This window comes from Equus przewalskii, chromosome X, assembly GCF_037783145.1.
Source record: "Equus przewalskii isolate Varuska chromosome X, EquPr2, whole genome shotgun sequence".
NCBI lineage: Eukaryota > Metazoa > Chordata > Mammalia > Perissodactyla > Equidae > Equus > Equus przewalskii.
Window position 1 is genome coordinate 88,193,575 of NC_091863.1, and position 20,653 is coordinate 88,214,227.

The following is a 20,653-nucleotide window of genomic DNA, read 5'->3' on the forward strand; positions in this document are numbered from 1 at the left end:
AAGTATACCTATACTGCCTTCCTCTAATACCACAAGCAGGGATAATTACTCATGGTGTGTATCAATCAGACCTTTTGGTATTATCCATACTCACGATACGGTTTTGTAGTTTTTCTTAGATAAGTGAAATCACAGTATATGGACCATTCTAGCCGCCCTCTCCCTCCCTCTCCTCTCTCTCCTTTACCAACATACTTCGGAACTCCTATGTCAGTTTATATAGGCCTATCTGAGGGGTTTCTTTCCTTTAATAGCCCCATGATATTGCATAGAACACCAGGTTATTTTTTAAATCATTTCCCTACTGATGGACATATAGGTTGCTGCCAAGTTTTCAATGTTATGACTAGTTTCACCACAGTGAAATCTTAAATATTTCTTTACACATATGAGCAGATATTTCCCTAGAACAGTTTCCTAACAGAAGTGCTGGGTCAAAATATATGTACATTTAAAAATGAGAGGATTTTGGTATTCTTTATCAAAAAGCTATACAATTTGCACTCTCACTAACAGTGCATGACAGTGCCCAGTTCTTTCTAAAAGTAGATATAGTTTTTGCCAATATATTTGGTGAAAGATGCTTTTCATTTCCCTAATTACTAGAGTGAATTTGAACATCTTTTCTTTTTTACTCATTATTTTGATTTCTTTTTCTGGGAAATGCCAATTCATAACCCTCTGCCACTTTTTCTATTGGGTGCCTTTTTATTTTTGATTTGTAGGAGCTCTTTACATATCATGCATATTATACAGTAGAAGCCATTTTATCTAATCTTATTTGGAACAGTTGATTACTTAACTGAAAAGGTCAATTAAGGTGAATAATAATAAAAAATATGCACATGACAAACATTTCATTTCCATTTCACTTTATCAGTAGTAAATGTACACTCATTCATCAAACATTTGATATACAGCCAAGAGGTGATGACCTTTTTCTTTAACTCCAGGCACACTGATTATAAAAAAATTTAAAATGAATTCTTAGATAACATTGAGCTTCAAAGAATTTAAAAGACACTTGGCAAAGCACTACGAGTGAAGAACCCTTTTAGATTTTTATCTCTATGTTATACAAATCTTTTATTGTCTAACACCTAATTCAACAGTAATAACTTGCTTTCATCAACTTTTTCCAAACACCCAATTTTTGTCATAATGAATCTAACATAACTATCACTCAGCTTCAATAATTATCCATATATGCTGAATTGTCTTTCTTTTACATCTCTATGCACTCCACACCTCCTCCTCCCCATATAATTAGAAGGAAATCTCAGACATCACATCATCTGTAAATTTTCATAAGAACTTCAATTTCCTACTACTCATATTTTATCAAGTTATAAAATATGAAAATAAATTACATATTTACAAAAACAAGAACAACCAGCATATGTACCTTCAATAATAGAAGCACCTGTTCTGCTGGTGGGTCCACAAGCACACTGGCCTACTGGAGACGAATCTACTAACAGCAAGTGCTCAGCGCACAGTGTACTTTACGAAGGAAATGAAGAGTATCATTTAACGTGGTGGTTCAGTTAAGTGAAAGTCAATTAAAGTTTGTACTGCATATGGAGATTTTTCCCCCAGTCTGTCACTTGCCTTTTTAACTCTGTTATGGTGTCATATGTTTTCCAGAAGTTTTTAAAATATATACTCAGATTTTTAAAATACATCCTTAATTTGTTTTTTATTGGGGTCACATTGGTTTGTACATTATATATATAACATTATATAAATTTCAGGTGTACATCACTGTATTTCAACTTTTGTATAGACTGCATTCTATACAGTTCACCACCAAAAGTCTAGTTTCCATCCATCACCATAAATATGTGCCCCTTTACCCCCTTTCACCCAAGCTTCTGCACAGCAAAGGAAGTCATCAACAAAACAAAAAGACAACCCACTAACTGGAAGAAAATATTTGCAAATCATATTGCCAATAAGGGGTTAATATCCAAAATATATAAAGAACTCATACAACTCAACAAAAAAAAGAACAACCGATCAAAAAATGGGCAGAGAATATGAACAGACATTTTTCCAAAGAAGATATATACAGACGGCCAACAGGCACATGAAAAGATGTTCATCATCACTAATTATTAGGGAAATGCAAATCACAACCTTAATGAGATATCCCCTCACACCCATCCTTAATTTATTTTTGTGTATGATGTGATGTGGGGATTCATTTCTTTCCAAATGTATAGCCAACTGTCCTAACTTTCTGTTTTCCATGTCACCCGTAGGGCATTTCAAAGAACTAAAGTGTCAACTTCTAACTTACAAAAGGAAGCTGCGCAAACAAAAGAACAAACCAACAATCTAAGTTCAGTTTGACAGGCTCAACCTACTATATATTTAAAGATCACACCAGTTTCGGGAGCAAGAGCAACAGCGCTGCCACGCCTGGCTCTCTCATTACCACTCTGGCTCACAAGACGATCTTCAAAGGACATCAGGACTGCATAGGCCTCTTTCTGAATCTCACTAGTTGCCATCCATTCACATTGAAATAACCCACACTAAGGACAACAACGACATCAACCTTCCAAACTCTCCATCCATTCCTTAATGCTGCTCCTAGACCACAGTGCCTCGCAGACTTAGTAAGGAAAACGAATACCCTCTTCTGAAACACAATTTCCCATGGAAATATAACTAAAAGCTACTAAACGTCAAAGTAAAGTTTGTTAAATTTCCTTTGTAACACAGAGACTCAGTAGTTTATAAGGTTACTTTATCTCTCGGCAAACTTTTTCTATAAAGGACGACAGAATAAACAGGGTTTTATGGTCATAAGTTCTCTGTTTCAACTCTGACACTGTATTTGAATGCAGCTACACAATACATAAATGGATGGATGTGGCTGTGTTCCAACAGAAGTTTATTTACAAAAACAGGTGGTGGGCAGGATTTGGCCACTGGCAGTATTTTGCCACCCCGGCCTTACATCAATGATTGATCTTTTTCAAATAGGCATCCACTACCCTGGCTATACACTTATTTGAGGAAATACGGTGACACTGAAGGGACAAGGAATAATTTCAGTACCACCTCACAGAAATGAATACTCTCAAAATCAATCACTAACCTTTTCCTGTAAGTTGTTCTCATAACACAAGTACCTACACTTTTCAAAATATAAAATTGTTGTCACCTTAAAGCTAATGCTTATTTTAAAAGATAATTAAAGTAAACATTAAGTAGCTACTATAAAAGGAAAACATGCAGTCTAGACAGACAAACAAAACAGTCTTCTCTTCAGTATTCTGATAATCAAGGGTGAATAGAAAAAGCCTACTAGATCCACGGTCATGATCCACAACTTCACTACTCAAAATGCAGAAGCAGACATTCAAAGTATATTTAAATAAGAACATAAATTTGTCCTTTGGATTACTTACCAGAAACCTTGATAAGAAACTATATAGTTCTGCCAAGATATTTTTAATTTAGAAAGTGAAACCAAAAATCTCTTTGGCACATCATGTGTCTATTTAGGTTTAAAATATTAATTTTAACATTTCATTTGAGAGCTTGGTAAAGCAGAAATTATACGTTAAAGGCACAAAATGATGGAAGCCCTTTTAATATAGTGAGAACAAGGACGACTATGTAGTCACACTCTAAGCCATCAAGGCCACTTTTTCACACAATACATTTGAGCTCCAGAACTACTGAATGAAAAAATGTTCGCACTGCTTACAGAAATACTGGATGTTAGACAGAACAGGAAGGAACAAAATTAAATAAGAAAGGTACATAAGACCCCTTGACACACAAGGCATGATCCATAAAAGGAAAAACTGATAAACTGGATCTCATGAAAACTGAAGACCTTCATTCTGCAAAACTCCCGAGCGGAGGATGAAAAGACAAGCTACAGACTGGGAGAACATATTTGCAAACTACATGTCTGACAAACGACTAGTACTTAGAATATATAAAGAACTCTCAGGACTTAACAATAAAAAAAATCCAACTAGAAAATGGACAAAAGACATGAACATACATTTCACTGAAGAGGATACAGAGATGGCAAAGCAGCACATGAAAAGATGTTCAACATCATGAGCCATTAGGGAAATGCAAGTGAAAGCTACAAGTTATTACTACACATCTATCAGAATGGCTAAAACAAAACAGTGACAACACCAAATGGTGGCAAGGATGAGGAGCACTCATACATTGCTGGTGGGCATGTGAAATGGTATAGCCACTCTGGAAAACAGTTTGGCAGTTCCTTATAAAACTAAGGGGGGTGGGGGGGAACAGCCAGATGTCCTGCAATGAGTGAGTAGTTAAACAAATTGTAGTACATCTACACCATGGAATAGGACTCAACAATGAAAGGGAACTCACTATTGATACGAGATTGGGTCCCTGTGTGAAACTCCAGGGAATTAATGCTGAGTGAAAAAAAGGCAATCTCAAAAATTACACACTGTATGATTCCATTTATATAGCATTCTTGCAATCACAAAATTATGGGCATGGAAAACAGATTAGTGGTTGCCAGAGATAAGGGAGGGAGAGAGACGGCTGGGGCTACAAAAGGGCAACACCATGGATCCTTGTGGTGATGGAACTGTTCTGTATCTTTTTTTTTTTTTTTGAGGAAGATTAGCCCTGAGCTAACTGCTGCCAATCCTCCTCTTTTCACTGAGGAAGACTGGCCCTGAGCTAACATCCACGCCCATCTTCCTCTACTTTATATGTGGGACACTTGCCACAGCATGGCATGCCAAGCAGTGCCATGTCCGCACCCGGGATCCAAACCGGCAAACCCCGGGCCACCGAGAAGCGGAATATGCGCCCTTAACCACTGCGCCATCGGGCCGGCCCCTGAACTGCTCTGTATCTTGACTATAGTGGTGGTTACACAAATTTACACATGATAACACTGCATAGAACTAAAAAGACACACGCTAATGAGTACGTGTAAAACTGCTGATCTCTGAATTGGGTGGATGGATCATATCTACTTCAATTTCCCTGTTGTGATATTATACTACAGCTATGCAAGATGTTACTATTGGGGAAAATTAGATAAAGGGTAGTATTTCCTACAACTATCTAAAAATAAACAGCTAAAAAAGAAAGAAGGAAAAGAATACATAAGACCAGCCAGTGGCAGGAGTAGAAAAATATAGCTTTTATTTTTGCTAAAGTCTCAGCAATTGAAAGTCAAGAAAGAAGGAAAAAAAAAAAGGAATGCCAAGAAGAGAGTCTCAGGTTACAATCAATACTATGATCTTCTCCTCTCCCGTGGAGCTTTAATATTCCCACGATTTTATGTTCATGATTTGACTGCTGCTGTCATTGTTAATAAAAATAAGCTGTACATACATCTATCCTCCCACAACCCCTACTACCATCACCACCATCCCAGACTATAAAATCGTAGGGTAGGGATTGTCTTCTTAACCATCATATCCTTGTGACCTGGCACAAAGTAAGAGATGAAGGAACAAGATAAGTTAAATGAATGAATAAATGGATGCATGAGATACCTGCCTATTCTTGTAAAGTGCCTAGTCAATTACAGTTACATGGCAGTACATACACATTCCCTTACAAATTTCTAAAAGTCATGAACGTTAAAAAAAAAAAAAAAATAGCGTGGTCGGCACACATTTCACTTGCAGGCAGAAGCTAACAATACCGTTTGTAAAATGCTCCCCAATTCATAGACTTCCACCTATAGTAATTCATTTGATAAGGATGAATTAAGAATTATGCATATGTAGATTAGAACTAGTATATGCAGATCTTTGAGAAAAACGTTCTAAACAACTGGTATAACTAAGGATTTATGGCACAGCCTTAATGCAAATTGCATCATATTTTTTTTTTCAGTATAAGAACAAAGAATTCACATTGGGGGACTTCTGGATCATTCTGCCAACCATCACGACATTGTTACCGATGCAAAAACTGAGAGGGAAAGTGACTTGTTCAAGGTTACACAATTAGCTAGAGCTGGAACTGGTACCCGAGCATCTCGAGTCCCGATTCATTTCTCTTCTCACTGAATTGGGCAAGACTCTCCTTTCTCCACCCATCTATCCCGCTCCTACCTAAAACTCTCAAACAAAAATCTTAATCTGAATAACTTATTTTTTAAATAGGGTTTTTAGGGGAAAAAACTGAATTTACTTGAGCTTTTAACTGTTGCATTACACCTTCTGTGGATTTTTAGGTGTCAAATTGCTTCTCATATCAGAACAATAAGGTACTTTATTCTGTGGTGCAAGTATACTAACACTGGAATGTTTCATCATCCACCTAAACGGCAGAGAGCATGTTAATTCTTACAGGAGTCTTGCACATCTTACACTTTAGCAGCTTCAACAGAAAAGATGAGCTATTTTAGAATTCAAAGAAGAGGACTTAGACTATTGAAATCTTGATGGATACGATCTTTGCCGGTACCGTAATTACATCTGCACTTGCATGCAGCCTTATGTACCACGAACAGGTAAAACTATTTGCTAGAGGCAAAACAAACAAACAAAAAAACTAAAGTGACAAGCAACTACCGGGAAATGGGGTTTTAATCAGGTTAAATCTCCATTTTGCAGCAACACGTTACTGAGCATGAATTCAGAGGTCCTGGAATCAAAACGCTAGAAGGACCATCCTCCTTTTTGTAGATGAGAAAACTGAGGCATTGATTAAACCATTAACAAATAAAGCAGACTGCTTACTTTTTCAAAGGGATTCATTTAAATGCCATTTTGCCCTTATTCTGCATCTCACCGTCTTTTCTCAGAGCGATGATTGATTTTTTTTTAAGGTGAAAAGAGCGGATAGTGCGAATTCATTACAAGAGGGTGAAAAAAATGCCTTTGAAGGAGGAGATGCTGGAGTGAAGAGGAGAAATGACGTCTTATTTAAAATATGTAACCCCTTGATGGAGGTTAGGCAATGAATCATATTCTCCTCGATTTTTCTAAAGACATCAGCCACAGTTCTTTCTGTAAGGCACTCAAATGAGAGGAAGAGGAAGTGAATAAAGCTAATGCTAAATATACAGCACCCACTGAGGACAGGGATGTAGACAGAAAGAACAGGAAAAAATAAGAGCATGCTTCTGCTAGAAGCCAGCCGTTTTCTAACATACCTAAAGATCCACGGAAGCTAAGAAAATATCGGAAGACAGAGCATCCCTCAAATTCGAAGGGCGGATGCTTCCAGGAGCAGAGAGACCCCCCCTAGCCCTCAGATATAGAGCGACCCAGAGGGGACAAAATGGAGTTGAGTTCTAGGGGCGCCCTAAAGGTCGTTTGGAGGTCTGGCAAGCACTTGATGTACTCCTTTGGAAAGGGTCATGGTCAAGCATAGTACCTCGATCGGGAAGATGCTTCTGGCCCTCGGGGGCGGGCGGTGAGAGGCAGAAAGAGACAGGCCAGGGCGTCGAGGACCCCAGACTTGAGCAAAGGAGAAGATACAGAGACCTCGGGAATCTCCCTGGCCCCGGGGCAGGCGGGCGGATGGATCGCCCCGGCTACAGAAGAAAGCGAGCCGATTCAGGGAACTGGAACGTCCTCTCCAGCTACACGGGGCTCAGGTGTAAGGCGGTGGCGCCGCTGGGGCTGGCGCCCCGAGTCCTCCAGGGCAGGGATGCGAGGGCCGCCGCCTCAGCAGCCGGGCTTACTCACCGGATGAGCCGCCCGCGGCGTCTTTGCAGCCGGCCGGCGCCTCGCGCTCGGGAAGCTAGCGGAAAGGAGCCGCGTGCCCGCTAGCTCTGGGGCGAGTAGGGGCGCGCCGCGGACGCCGGAGAAAAAGCCGCAGCGGCGCGCGCGCACCCGGGCTGCAGGCGGAGGCGGGGCGAGGCGCGGCGCGGCGCGAGCCCGGAAAACACGCACCCGGAGGGGCGGGCGGAGCGGGGCGCGGGGTGGTGTGGCTGCGCCGGCCGAATCGCCGGCTGCCGCGGGCTCGGCCCACCCACGCTCCCGCCTCCGCTGGCCCGCGCGTCACTCCAGAGGCGGGGCCTCGTGGGCGGTGGGGGGCGAAGGAGGGGTGCTGCGGCGAGCGGGGTCGGCTAACGGCTCCCCACAGGCTCGCCGCAGGTTCCAGCTCGCGCTTCCGAGCTGCTGCTGCTGGGCTGCTGGCCATGTTCTCCAGGGTGCTTTCGGAAGGTCCTCGCCCCTATCAGATTTCAGAGAGGTGCAGAACCGGCCCACGCCCGCACCTGTGCTTGCTTCCCTGGACTCCACAGCGGGATGAAAGTTCCCCTCGGGTCATCTTCCAGCTGCCCTCTAAAGATAATCATCTTTGGACTTCACGGCTCTTCCTTTAGAGAGAGATCTTAACATTCTTTGATTAAAGGCATCCTGCTCCTCCGAGCCTGAGATAATGCCTCTCTTCCGTCTATCGCGCCTCTCTCTGCGTTAAGACCCTCAGTCCCTCCGGCTTATGAACCATCACAAGGACGCAGGGTTTTTCACTTTATGCCTTCCATTTGCACGATGGTGTAATGGCAGAAGAGCCCACACTGATAAGGAAAAGTCACCACAGCACTGTGACATCTTACTGGCCCTGATCATCTCTTATGAGCCAGTTCTGCAAATCCTGTTCCCAAGAAACTCAAGAAATTGCTGCTAAAAATAAAATTCTGGCGAACTGTCTCAGGACTTCAAAAGGGACAGAACATAATTGCAAATAAGCCACGACAAACGGTCAAGAATATATCAGCAAAAGAAATAAAGCGTCAGTTTTCTTCCAGTTCCCTGATGCATAATGGAGGAGTAGCTTCCTCTTCCTGCTAGTAATGGACGTTTCATTTCACTTGCTATTTTCCATTTTCCTGTAGAATTACTGGACGTAACAACGTTTGTGTGTGTGTGTGTGTGTGTGTGTGTGTGTGTCTCACCACCTCAGATTACAGGCTAGAGTCGTTCTTAATCTTTAGTATGCATCCGAATCATCTGGGATGCTTGTTAAAATGAGTACCTGAAGCTACCAACCCCAGATATTGTGATTTGGATCTGAGTGGGGCTGAGAAATGTGAATTTTTAATAACGATCCCAGGTGACACTATAGGCGTTGGAGGCCCACAGTTGGAGAGCATAAAGCTACAGCTTTTGTGTATTGCTGCTCTGAAGTGGGGTTACTTATCCAATTTCCAAAAGACCCACCCACTTTTAAATAACACATAAATATTGCTATAGCAGCTTTGTAACTTCCTTTTTCGAGATTGACCTAGAAAGTTCAAGACTTCAAACAACAAGTTTAATTGTCACGTTTATTTTATGAGATCTTCTTGTAATACTAGAAATAAGTAATCGTTTGTCAGCTATATAATTCACTGGGTACCTGCAGTGTACAGAGCGCTGTCATCTACAGTACACAAAAGAAATTGAAGGAATCATCATCCCTGCCTTCAACAAACTTAGTGTCTAGTTGTGGAATTAAAATACAGACACAGTACAGACCCAGTGTAACATATAAATCAATGCATTGGACCAAGATGAAAAAGACCTCGTAATTAAAGAGTACTTTTGTTGATTTCCTTTGCTATCCGTCACTTAGCCCAGAACTTTTCAATTTTCAGGTAATTTCTTCTGAACGTGGACTCCTCAGCTTACTGAAGTTCCTCCAACTTTACAAGGTATAAAGGACAGCCAGAAACTATCCATTTTTGTTTGTATGAATATGTATATGAACATACCTAGGCATGTGCATGAGTGTATAAGATACAGATAGATGTATTTATCAGCCCAAGAAACTACTTGAACTTTCAAGATCTTAATCACAAGCTATTTACTAATGCTGACAGTTCTGGCTACCTTTATCACATACCATATCTCACCTTTCCTCTACAGTTAACCACACCCAGGATGAAGAGGAAAGAAGAGCTGCATCTCCAAAAAGGAAACCAAATGTATAGAAATAGTGTTGACTATTTCTAGCTTTTCTTTTTTCACTTTTTCGGGGTCAAAACAAACCTTGCTTAATTTCTTGTCATCAGAAACCCTCCAGAACTATGACCCAGGAGCAAAACATTCCCCCAGCCAGCTGTCTGACCTTTTAGAGAGAACATTTGCACCATTGTTTACTAGTTAGGAAGACAGGCGATTATTAACCCTATTTCACAGATGGAGAAACAGATGCAGGTTAAATGACTTGTCCAGTCACACAACTAACTAGTAGTAGAGCCTGGATTTCCTACCACAGTTCTCGTGACTCCCAGACCAGGGCGCTTGCCAGGACATCAGGCTTCCTGGGTTATAAGTCCTACCCAGCACCACCAATCCAGTTAGAAACAGAAGAGATAAACATGTGGAAATGAGAAAGAGGAAAATGTACGGCACAATTGACAGATTCAAAATACAACATAAAAAGCCCTGAAAGCATGAAAATTAAACTGTTTGAAGCCAAACAGAATTTAACAGGACAGCTCTGTTAGCAGGTAGTGATATACAGGCCTCTCTCATTTTACTCCCCTGTAACAAGAAGCTGAAACAGATAGCCAGGCTGCTCCTGACATTGGTTATTTATGGAAGGGCAGAAAACAACTGTTCTTTATTGACTGTGTAACAAGCCTTCGCGTGTTAACATACTTCACAGGTTTGTAAAATAATCATTTCCTCCTGTGGTCCCTCTACAAGCAGCAGGACTTTATAATAATATTTGCATAGACAAGTTATGTTTTGTCATTAATAAGACCTTATTTTTTTCAGACCCAATAACCAGGCCAAATATTGTCTTCAGTGGCACGTCTGAAAACACTGGTGAAATCAGAAACCTAGGCAGAAGATGATCTCACTGTGAGCATAAATAATAACCTAAGCTACTATTTTCAAAACTGGTCAAAGGCAGAGTAGCTGGATCTACAAGTTATTTTTTGAGAAATGATTCTTTTATCTTTTGAATAACAGTTTCTTTTCATTCTGATACATTTTACAGGTTTTTAAATTAATTGAGAAACCAAAACAAATGGAAAGATATCGAATGCATCTGGATGGGAAGAGACAGAATTGTAAAGACTCCACTCTTCCCAAATTAATCTATAAAGTCAGCACAGTCCGAATCAAAATCCCAGCAGAGTTTTAATGGAACTTGACTTCGTGTCTCTCACTAACTCATTCTCTGTCTTTTTAAAAGCAAACTCGTATCCTCTAAATAAAAGCCTCTGCAGTAGCCTTGCAAACTTCTTTAGCAACCTTCTCAAAAAGGGGGAAAAAAAAGAATAAAATATTCATATTATCCATAAGACCAGAGGCAAATGAAATGGACTGTGGTTGTCATCAAATCTGCCAGAAAGTTGCTTTTGGTATATATTTTTGCCCACTTTCTGTAGTAATTGTAGCCCAGTAATGATAGGGAAAAAGATAGGTCATCAATATCATAATTCACCTTCAATCTCTCTTTATTTTCCTTTCTCTTTTACATACGGGAAAATTTGATTTCCTCTCCCATTCTTAAAAGACAAGTCAAATGACAACAAAATTTTTAAATGTCTCTTACTCGGAATCATTGGCTATTAGAGCTGGGAGGACACAGAGAGGTAGTGTAGCAGGAGGGAAACCATACGTATGGGCTTTGAGCCTGTACCACCCTAGACCAAGTTACATAACCTCTTCAGAGCCTCAGCCTCCTCATCTGTAAACTGGGGATAATAATGGTACCTCATGCATAAGGCTCTTCTGAAGGAGCATTAAATGAAATCATGCTCATAAAATGCCTGGCTTATGGCAAGTGTGCAGAAAATGGTGGCTATTAATTATCAAGTTCGACCTCCTCATTTTACAGATGAGAAAAAGGAAGCTAGAACCAAAACTCACATCGTTCCTTTATACCACACCAGTCTTTCTCCAGATTCTCCTATTTATTGGGTGACTTTCTTTAAAGCCAAGGACTAAATTCCTTGAGAAGTGGTCTGCAACCACCACCTTCAATTTCTTCCCTAAGTCACTCTCTGACCTCCAGGCTAAGCCCCGTTCCCTTCCATCCTCTAAATATACCCTTCGCTAAAGCCTTGTATGAAGTAGGCAAACCCCCTCATTATACCCAGATATTCACTCTGCTTAAACCTTTGAACATCTATTCAAAGCAATCCTTCTTCAAACTAAAATGCTGTAACAAAACTGTCTCCTTCATTTGGACCAAATACGGCGCCTAGTACAGGCCAAGTTATTGTTATTCAAACGGAAAATCTTTAGCAACATGTTTGAATAATAATGGTCACCAATTATTGGATATTTACCATGTGCCCAGCACTGCCCCAAATACTTTACATGTATTATTTCCTTTTACCCTCAAGGTAAATCTATGAGGTAGGTACCATTATTATGTCAAACGAAAATGTGCATATGGCTGAATAAGTAATGTTTCACATGTCCATCTCATTGTCATATAAACCCATCTAAAAGAGAAGCAAAGTCTCTTTTTGGAAGATGTGACTTCTGTATTAGACCCAGGGGGAACCTCTCCTATGAAAAGACGTTTAAAGCAAATCCTTGAAGGTGAACTCAAAGATTTTGAGAGTCACTTTTAGCTATAATATGTATCTAATCCACACCATTTATATGGGCAGCTTTGGGAATCAGTGGCTAACCTCAGCTTTCTACAAGCTCATTTCAATGGTATTGATGAACGAGTTCAGGAAATCTGGTTTTGTTGCCACTGGGCAAAATTTAGGTATGGCAATCTAGATCAGCTTACGAATCAGTTCCTCCTTGTGACTGTTTTCTCTCTTTATTGAGCCATGGTGCAAATTAGGCCCTATGTGAAGGTGTCCAAACTCTTTGTAGCTGGACATCACTGTACATGGACTAATATATTCCTGAAGGGCTATTTATAGGGCAAATTTTCACACAATAAGCCCCACTTTTCTGCAGATTGTCTCTTTATTATTTTGTTATTACAAAAAAAGGGCATGTTCACTTCTTTTGTCCAAACAGAAGTCTATAAAGTAAAAGTATCTCTGATCCCACCCTACAGAGATAACAATTGTGAACAATCTGATATCTTTCCAAATGTTTCCTGGGCACGTAGATGGTCACATATACTTTTGTTTTTTTTAATAATGAGCTTGTGTTTTTTTGTTTTTATTTATTTATTTTTTTTTTGAGGAAGATCAGCCCTGAGCTAACTCCTGCCAATCCTCCTCTTTTTGCTGAGGAAGACTGGCCCTGAGCCAACATCCATGCCCATCTTCCTCTACAGTATATGTGGGATGCCTACCACAGCATGGCTTGCCAAGCAGTGCCATGTCTGCACCAGGGATCCGAACGGGCAAACCCTGGGCCGCCGAGTAGCAGAACATGCGAACTTAACCACTGTGCCACCGGGCCAGCCCCTATACTTATTTTTTTTTTAATGAGAATATATTCTACATATTGCTCTACAAATTGCTTTTATTCACTTAATAATGTATCACAAACATCATTGCATATCTTTATGTTTGTAGATATCTAAAGATATCTAAAGATATTCCGTATCTTTATGTATGTAGATATCTAAAGAATTATACCTCATTCTTTTTTTACTGTTACACAGTATTCGGTGATATAGATATGCCATAATGTATTAGTCATATCCCTATTGATGAACATTCGAGATTCTTCCCTAATTTTTCACAATACTCCAATTAATATCCCTATGCATATATCTTTGTAAATTTGTTCAAGCATCTCTAGTGTCTAGTGGAGCCCTGTAAGTGGAAATGATGCTGGGTCAAAGAGTATGTACATTTTAAATTTTAAAAGATACCATCAAATTGTCTCTTAAAAATGCCAAACCAACTTACACTCCTATTTAGAGTGTATAAGAGTGCTATTTTCCTCATATTCTTGAAAACATTGAATCTTATCAATCTTTAAAAATCTTGCCAGTCTGATAGGCAAACAATGCTATCTCATTGTTGTTTAATTTGCTTTCATTAAAATGTTTAATAACTTTTTATATCTTTTTCTAAAAGTAATAACTATTCATCATAGAAAGTATGGAAAACACCAAAAATATATAATGATTTTAAATCCACAATTCTGCTGCCTTGAGAGAGCCACTATTAGTATTTTCATCTATTTTTTACCAGTTTCTTCTTATTTATATTTTTTCCAATATTGGAACCATTCTGTATATATAGTATTGTGTGCTTTTTTTCACTTGACATTTGACATGAGCTCTCTCCCATGTTATTAAAAATTCTTTAAAAATAATGTTTAGAGCTGCATAATATTGTAACATATAGGTGTCACATAATTTATTTAACCAGTCCCCTATTGCTTGTGGGACATTTACATTGGTTCCTAAATTTTTCCAGTACTATAAATGATGCTGCTATGAACATCCTTGAATATAAATTTGTGTGCTTCTCTAATTACTTTCTTAGAAAAACTCCTAGATGTAGACTTGCTGAATCAAATGATACATTTCAAGGTAATTAACTCATATCACCAAAACACTTTTTCGCTGATTTTCAGAAGAAATTGAAAACAATAATTTGTAGTAATAGCCTCATTGATAAATAGACCCCAGTAAGAAGACAAGCGCATTCATTGATCTGCTGTAAAATCACAAAAGAAATTTTAAATTAAATTAAATATAATGATTCTTGAAATAGTCACCAACACAAAATAGTGTTTAAATCAGGGTAGAGAAGGTGTTTCTTTTGTTTAGGATTTGAGTTTGGGGAATTTTTTGGCAGGAGTACGGTATTTTAACATTCTACTGGGAAAAAAATATCCAGGGAGAGACAGCTTAATTGAACAGAACACACTAACCATAAAAGTCCCTTCGGCTTCAATCACACCTCCCTCCCTCACACCTCATACTCTACCCTGTTTCCCAGCATTTTGCAGAAGCTTCTGCATTTTTGGAAATAAACAAGCTGACCTAGGGCTGAAAGAAAGGTGAAATACAGAAACCCCAAAAAAGCACTGATGCAAAGTATACCTGTAAATTAACAAAAAAGAAATAGCCAAGAGGTAATAAAATATCAAGAACAGGTCTTCAGATAATACAGATCAGATCAGTTCCCTGAGAAAGTTCTGTGATCATAAATTCTGATAAAGCCTTTATCTTACCTGCTACAGTTTTTATCGTAAGAAAACCTCTAAAATTGGAAATAAATACTAACGCAAATACCATGTCAGCTACTCTCACCTGAGATGACTAGCTTCACCCTTTCCATTGGCTTTGTATTTCAATCCCAAAATTGTGGACAACCTCATGCTATGCTGTACCAAATGTAACGTAACCCTTCCCAGATAGATCTTAAACTTTTGACTCCTCATCAAGGACTAAAGTTGTTGATCATACTCGCCTGGCAATGAGATGACCCACAACACCCTGGGTGCTGTGTTAGAAGGCCTGGAAGAAGACTTCTGTGGTAGCAGGGCAGAATCATCTTACCATTTATTATAACTTTTCCTACCAGTGAAGGTGGGGGGGGGGTAGTTTCAAAACCCAGCATCTTCCTGCAAAAAATAAAATGCATCATCGGATTAAGTGAAAATCAAAGTGTCCTCATTTGAAGTCACAGAAGTTATGGAGTTTAAGACTGGAAAAGCTCAGGAGACGAGAAATGTTTTAGCCGCTGACTAGGAAATAGTGCTATGTCCTGTCTGAGCCAGTTGCGCTATATTTGATAAACAAACATCTACGACACACACTGCAGACCATAGATTAAGAAACCTCAGGGCAGAGGGCACATCTTCACACGTACTAGTGTACTGAGGCATGGCTTCAGAACTTGGCAATCTGTGTCCCTGGGCCTTTTTTTTTTTTTCTTTTTTAACTTATTCTGTCGATATGGGTTTGAACTGAGGTTGCGGTTTTAATTTCTGTACACGCAAACAAAGAAGGAGTATGTATTTGCCTTTGAAATTTAAAGTACATAACACATGAACTTCTCAAATAGAATTTTAGAGCTGTAAAGGACTTTAAAGATAATCTAAAGTCCAATCATTCATTTATTTACAAATGAGGAAACTGAGGCTCCAAGAGGTTAAATAATTTATCCAAGGTTACAAAGCTAGTTATTTCTGAACTGGGGACTAGAACAGAGATCTCCGGACTCTTGGCTCAAAGCTCATCCTAACTGGCCACATTGTCTACCTCATATCCATTTCCCAGAAGTTTGACAATGCAACCATAAGCAAGATTACCATAACCACACTTATTAAACTGCTCTGAATTTCTCAGATGAAAAACGTCAAGAATATCTAAGGAAAACAGGAAAATACAATCTGTTTAATTTATGGGGAACATGTTTGAGAAAGCAAGCAGAAATTTTGAAGGAAAAGATGATTTCTTCGCCTTTACCTAATTTGTTAAGGAAAAAAAAGCAAATTTTTCCAATACATTTGTTGATTATCCACATGAGCTCAATCTACTCTACAAAGGTCCACTCCAGGTTGCAACCTCCTTCTTACCCAGTGGATCCATGAAGTTGATAGTCAGCTTGACCCATCTACCATTGCCTTCCTTACTTCCTGCCTGCCACTTTTATGACATTTCTGCTATTTTATTTAACAGTATCAGCAGATATTCAAGGCCTGCAAGACCTGATATCAGAAAAGAAATTTCCGGTGTTGTGGAAAATGTGACATTCTCAGGGGTTGGGGCCAGGAAGACACTTGGGGCATCTGCCAAATATAATTTTGTAATACTAGCTCTCTCGTTCCTGTTTGCCTCTTATCTTTCTATCTTCTGCACTATATAAAAGAAACTGTAAAAGTTCAGAAATATTCTAAAGTCAGAAATAATCTACATTATAGTATAAACTCATGTTACCTCAATAAAAATAGTAATAACCAGAAAAGAAATAATCTACATTGTAATGACCAATAAACACATGAAAAATGCTCAGCATCATTAGTCATTAGGGAAAGGTAAATCAAAACCACAGTGAGGTACCACGTCATGCCCACTAGGAGGGCTATTTTAAAAAACAGGAAAATAACAATATATGTAAATCAAGCCATCATGTTGTACACCTTAAATTTATACAGCGATGTATGTCAATTATTTCTTAATAAAACTGGAAAAAAAAGAAGAAAGATTAGCAAGGATTTGGAGAAATTAGAACCCTCCTACATTGCTAGTGGGGATGCAAAATGGTGCAGCTGCTGTGGAAAACAGTTCAGCACGGGGCTGGCCCTGTGGCCGAGTGGTTAAGTTCGCGCGCTCCGCTGCAGGCGGCCCATTGTTTCGTTGGTTCGAATCCTGGGCGCGGACATAGCACTGCTCATCAAACCATGCTGAGGCAGCGTCCCACATGCCACAACTAGAAGGAACCACAATGAAGAATATACAACTATGTACTAGGGGGCTTTGGGGAGAAAAAGGAAAAAAAATAAAATCTTTAAAAAAAAAACAGTTCAGCAATTACTCAAAAGTTAAACATAGAGTTACCATGTAATCCAGCAATTTCACTCCTAGGTATACATCCAAAATAACTGAACACAGGTACTCAAATACATGTACACCCTTGTTCATAGTAACATTATTCATAATAGCCAAAAAGTGGAAACAACCTAAATGTCCATCAATTTATGAATGGATAAACAAAATGTGGTATAGCCATAGAACAGAATATTATTTGTCCATAAAAATGAAGTACTGACACATATTACAACATGTATGAACCTTAAAAACAGCATGCCAAGGGGCCAGCCCCATGGCCGAGTGGTTAAGTTTGCACGCTCTGCTTTGGCGGCCTGGGGTTCACTGGTTCAGATCCTGGGTGTGGACCTACATACAACTCGTCAAGCCATGCTGTGGCGGTGTCCGACTAGAACTAGAATGACTTACAACTAGGATATACAACTATGTACTGGAGCTTTAGGAAGAAAGAAAAAAACCATCATGCCAAGTGAAAAAGGCCAGACACAAAAGGTCACATATTGTATGATTCCATTTATATGAAATGTCCAGAATAGATAAATCCGTAGAGACAAAATAGTGGTTGCCAGAGGCTGAGGGGAGAGGAGACACTGCTTAACGGGTATGGGATTTTACTGTGGAGTTATGGAACTGGATAGAGGGGCAGTTGTACAACATTGTGAATCTACTAAATGCCACAGAATTGTTCACTTTAAAATGGTTAGTTTTATGTTATGTGAATTTCACCTCAATAAATTATGATAAAAATTCTGTATTGAAAGGACAAAGCAAAAGATTATAAACTTTCTGTTTTCAAAAGTTTATAAAATGAAGCATCAGAGAAGACACTGCTGATAGTAATATCTCACAAAATAAAACTGAGTAGATAAAGTTCCCTGGGGGTAAAATTCATTTTCAGTGAGTTGTGCGATGCTTTTCTTACTTACTTCTCTTGGCTCATTTTCTAAGAGTGAATGTTTTCTTTATCAGCTTGGGACCCTAAGTCCTAAAACTTGACAGCCTCAGCTTTGATGTTTTCATCTCCTCAAGGGTTTTTCTGCTTCTCTTAAATGGGAAAAAATCTAAACAATAAAATTTAAATTATTTTTAATTCAATATTAAATTCATTATTGCTTGAACAAGTTCTTCATTTACATGCAATATAACAAGTATAACCATTTTATGATCTAATGAAATTTACATCCTGTGTAATATGTTCCTAAGTGATGAAGCATTCAAACTATAAATGATTCTTTTAAAATATTCCGTATTTTGAAATTTTACCTCTCAATTTCCATTTTTTTAAAGGCTAAAGAAGCAACAACGTCTCCTACAAATTCAGAATTTCCGGAAATTTTAAATCTTTACTCAACTAATTCATCCATCCCTTCGATCATTCAACAAATATTTACTTAACTCTGACTCTGTGCCAGACTGAATATGGTGCACACAGATACAAGCTGAACTACAGAGACATGGTCCTTGCTCCCAGGGAGCTTGTGTGCTAATGTAGAAGACAAACAAATGAGATCACTTCAGAAAGTGGTAAGTGCTATGTACAACATAAAACTATGAGATCAACAGCATGTTTTGCCTGGAGGTGTACTTTATAGGGTGATTAGGGAAGACTTTGCTGAGAAGGTGACATTTGCGCTCTAAGATGGGAATGATGAAAGGGAGCCAACCATGCCCAGGTCTGGGGGAGGAGTGGTCCAGGCAGAAGGATCATCAAGTGCAAAGGTCATAAAGCCAGTCTGGGCTTGAGCCTTGTGCAGCAAGATGGGTCAAGAGAACCAAAGGCAGAGGGGCGTGGAAAGGAGACAGAAAGGTGGGGAGGGCCTGGTTTTTCAAGGTTTTATAGGCTAGGGTAAGAAGTTTGATATTACTCAAGTGCACCTGTGTTCTGAAATGTCTTTCAACACGAACAGTAATCTGGCCAAAGCAGTAGCTATAAAGGGGGGTTGGTGAAACACACACATACACACACACACACACTTTAAAAGGAGATGTGCTAAGATAACTAGAACCCTCTCTGGTTGTAAGAAATTATTTTGATCAACCTGGAAGATTGTTTGTTTCTCCTCCAGTCCAGGGTTTCTCAACCTCGGCACTATTGGCATTGGGGGCTGGATAATTCTTTATTTGGAGAGCTGTCCTATGCATTGTAGCATGTTTAACAGCATCCCTGTTCTCTACCCACTAGATGCCAGTAGCACCGCTACCCCAAAGTTGCGACCCCCCCAAAAAAACGTCTTCAGATGTTGCCAAATGTCTTGGGGGAGTGACCTTGGTTGAGTACCACTGTTCTAGTGTAAGACAAGGAGGTGAAAAGGTGCCATGTACAAGAGGTAGACTTTGAAGGAAATGGCATTTTGTTTCTAATTTCTCCTTTCCCACCTCCAGGCTCATTCCAAAGCCTCTCTTGATTCCTGAAACTCATATACTGGTGCCAAGTAAATATTCAGTAAATTCATTCAGTGCAGACTACCAATCTGTGCATAGTGAGCCGAAGTTTTTTCAATAGCAGTGTGGTAAGTGGAGGATATCACTGGATTTGAATAGTATGGGTAGTTGCCTCAACTTTCCAGCTCATTTTGTTTGCACAGAGTCTTAGACTAAATCTCATACTTTATGTCTACATAACACCGAAAGAATTATTCACTTTATGCATTCCAACAAAGTTCTCTGCAAATACAAATTTTATTCACTGACTTCAATTATAAAATTAGAGCCACATTTCCACATGCAACGTCTAACAGAGTAGAACATCAGAGGCTCTTGAGCAGGGATTCTCAACCTTGGTACTATTGACATTCGGGGTCAGATAACTCTTTGTTATGGGGATCTGTCCTGTGCATTATAAGACCAGAATCCTGGGTCTCTGCCCACTAGATGCCATAAACATCCCCTAGGAGGCAGAATCTTCCCCAATTAGGAAACACTCCTGTAGTTGCTGTATTTGCTTTCTCGTTATAGCAGTTTCCACTCTTTATATTTTACCAACCCCAGGTTCTTCTCTATGTTGTCAGCAACTCTTGATGTTCAACAATTTTTCTTAAGATTTTAAGATCCCCTAAGTCTTCATCCACAGATTCTGGAACTTTCCTTCTCTCCCCTTTTGTCTGGCAATTCACAACATACCAGTTGAAGTGGGGTTCATTGTCATTTCCTTCATGGGTAACAATATCTAACATATCAAGTCTGTAAATACTTCTACTTCAAGATATGGGGTAAGAGTTCAACTATTTGTTTCTTTTTTATGGTTTGAAAATCTTCATAGTGAGATGACTAATTA

General features: G+C 39.3%; 1 protein-coding gene across 10 annotated transcripts in view; it reads right to left on the reverse strand.

Moving 5' to 3' along the window:
• ACSL4 (acyl-CoA synthetase long chain family member 4) overlaps positions 1 to 20,653 on the reverse strand; it is a 151,036-nt gene that overhangs the window by 81,204 nt on the left and 49,179 nt on the right. For 2 of the 10 annotated variants that reach the window (XM_070603835.1, XM_070603838.1), the window contains exon 1: positions 7,683 to 8,449. The exons of 2 other annotated variants lie outside the window; for them this stretch is intronic. The gene's annotated coding sequence lies outside the window, so the exon portion shown is untranslated. Of the gene's footprint in view, positions 1 to 7,368; positions 8,498 to 20,653 lie in introns of those variants that run through there. 6 more of the 10 variants (XM_070603836.1, XM_070603837.1, XM_070603841.1 and 3 more) reach the window with 6 other exon arrangements.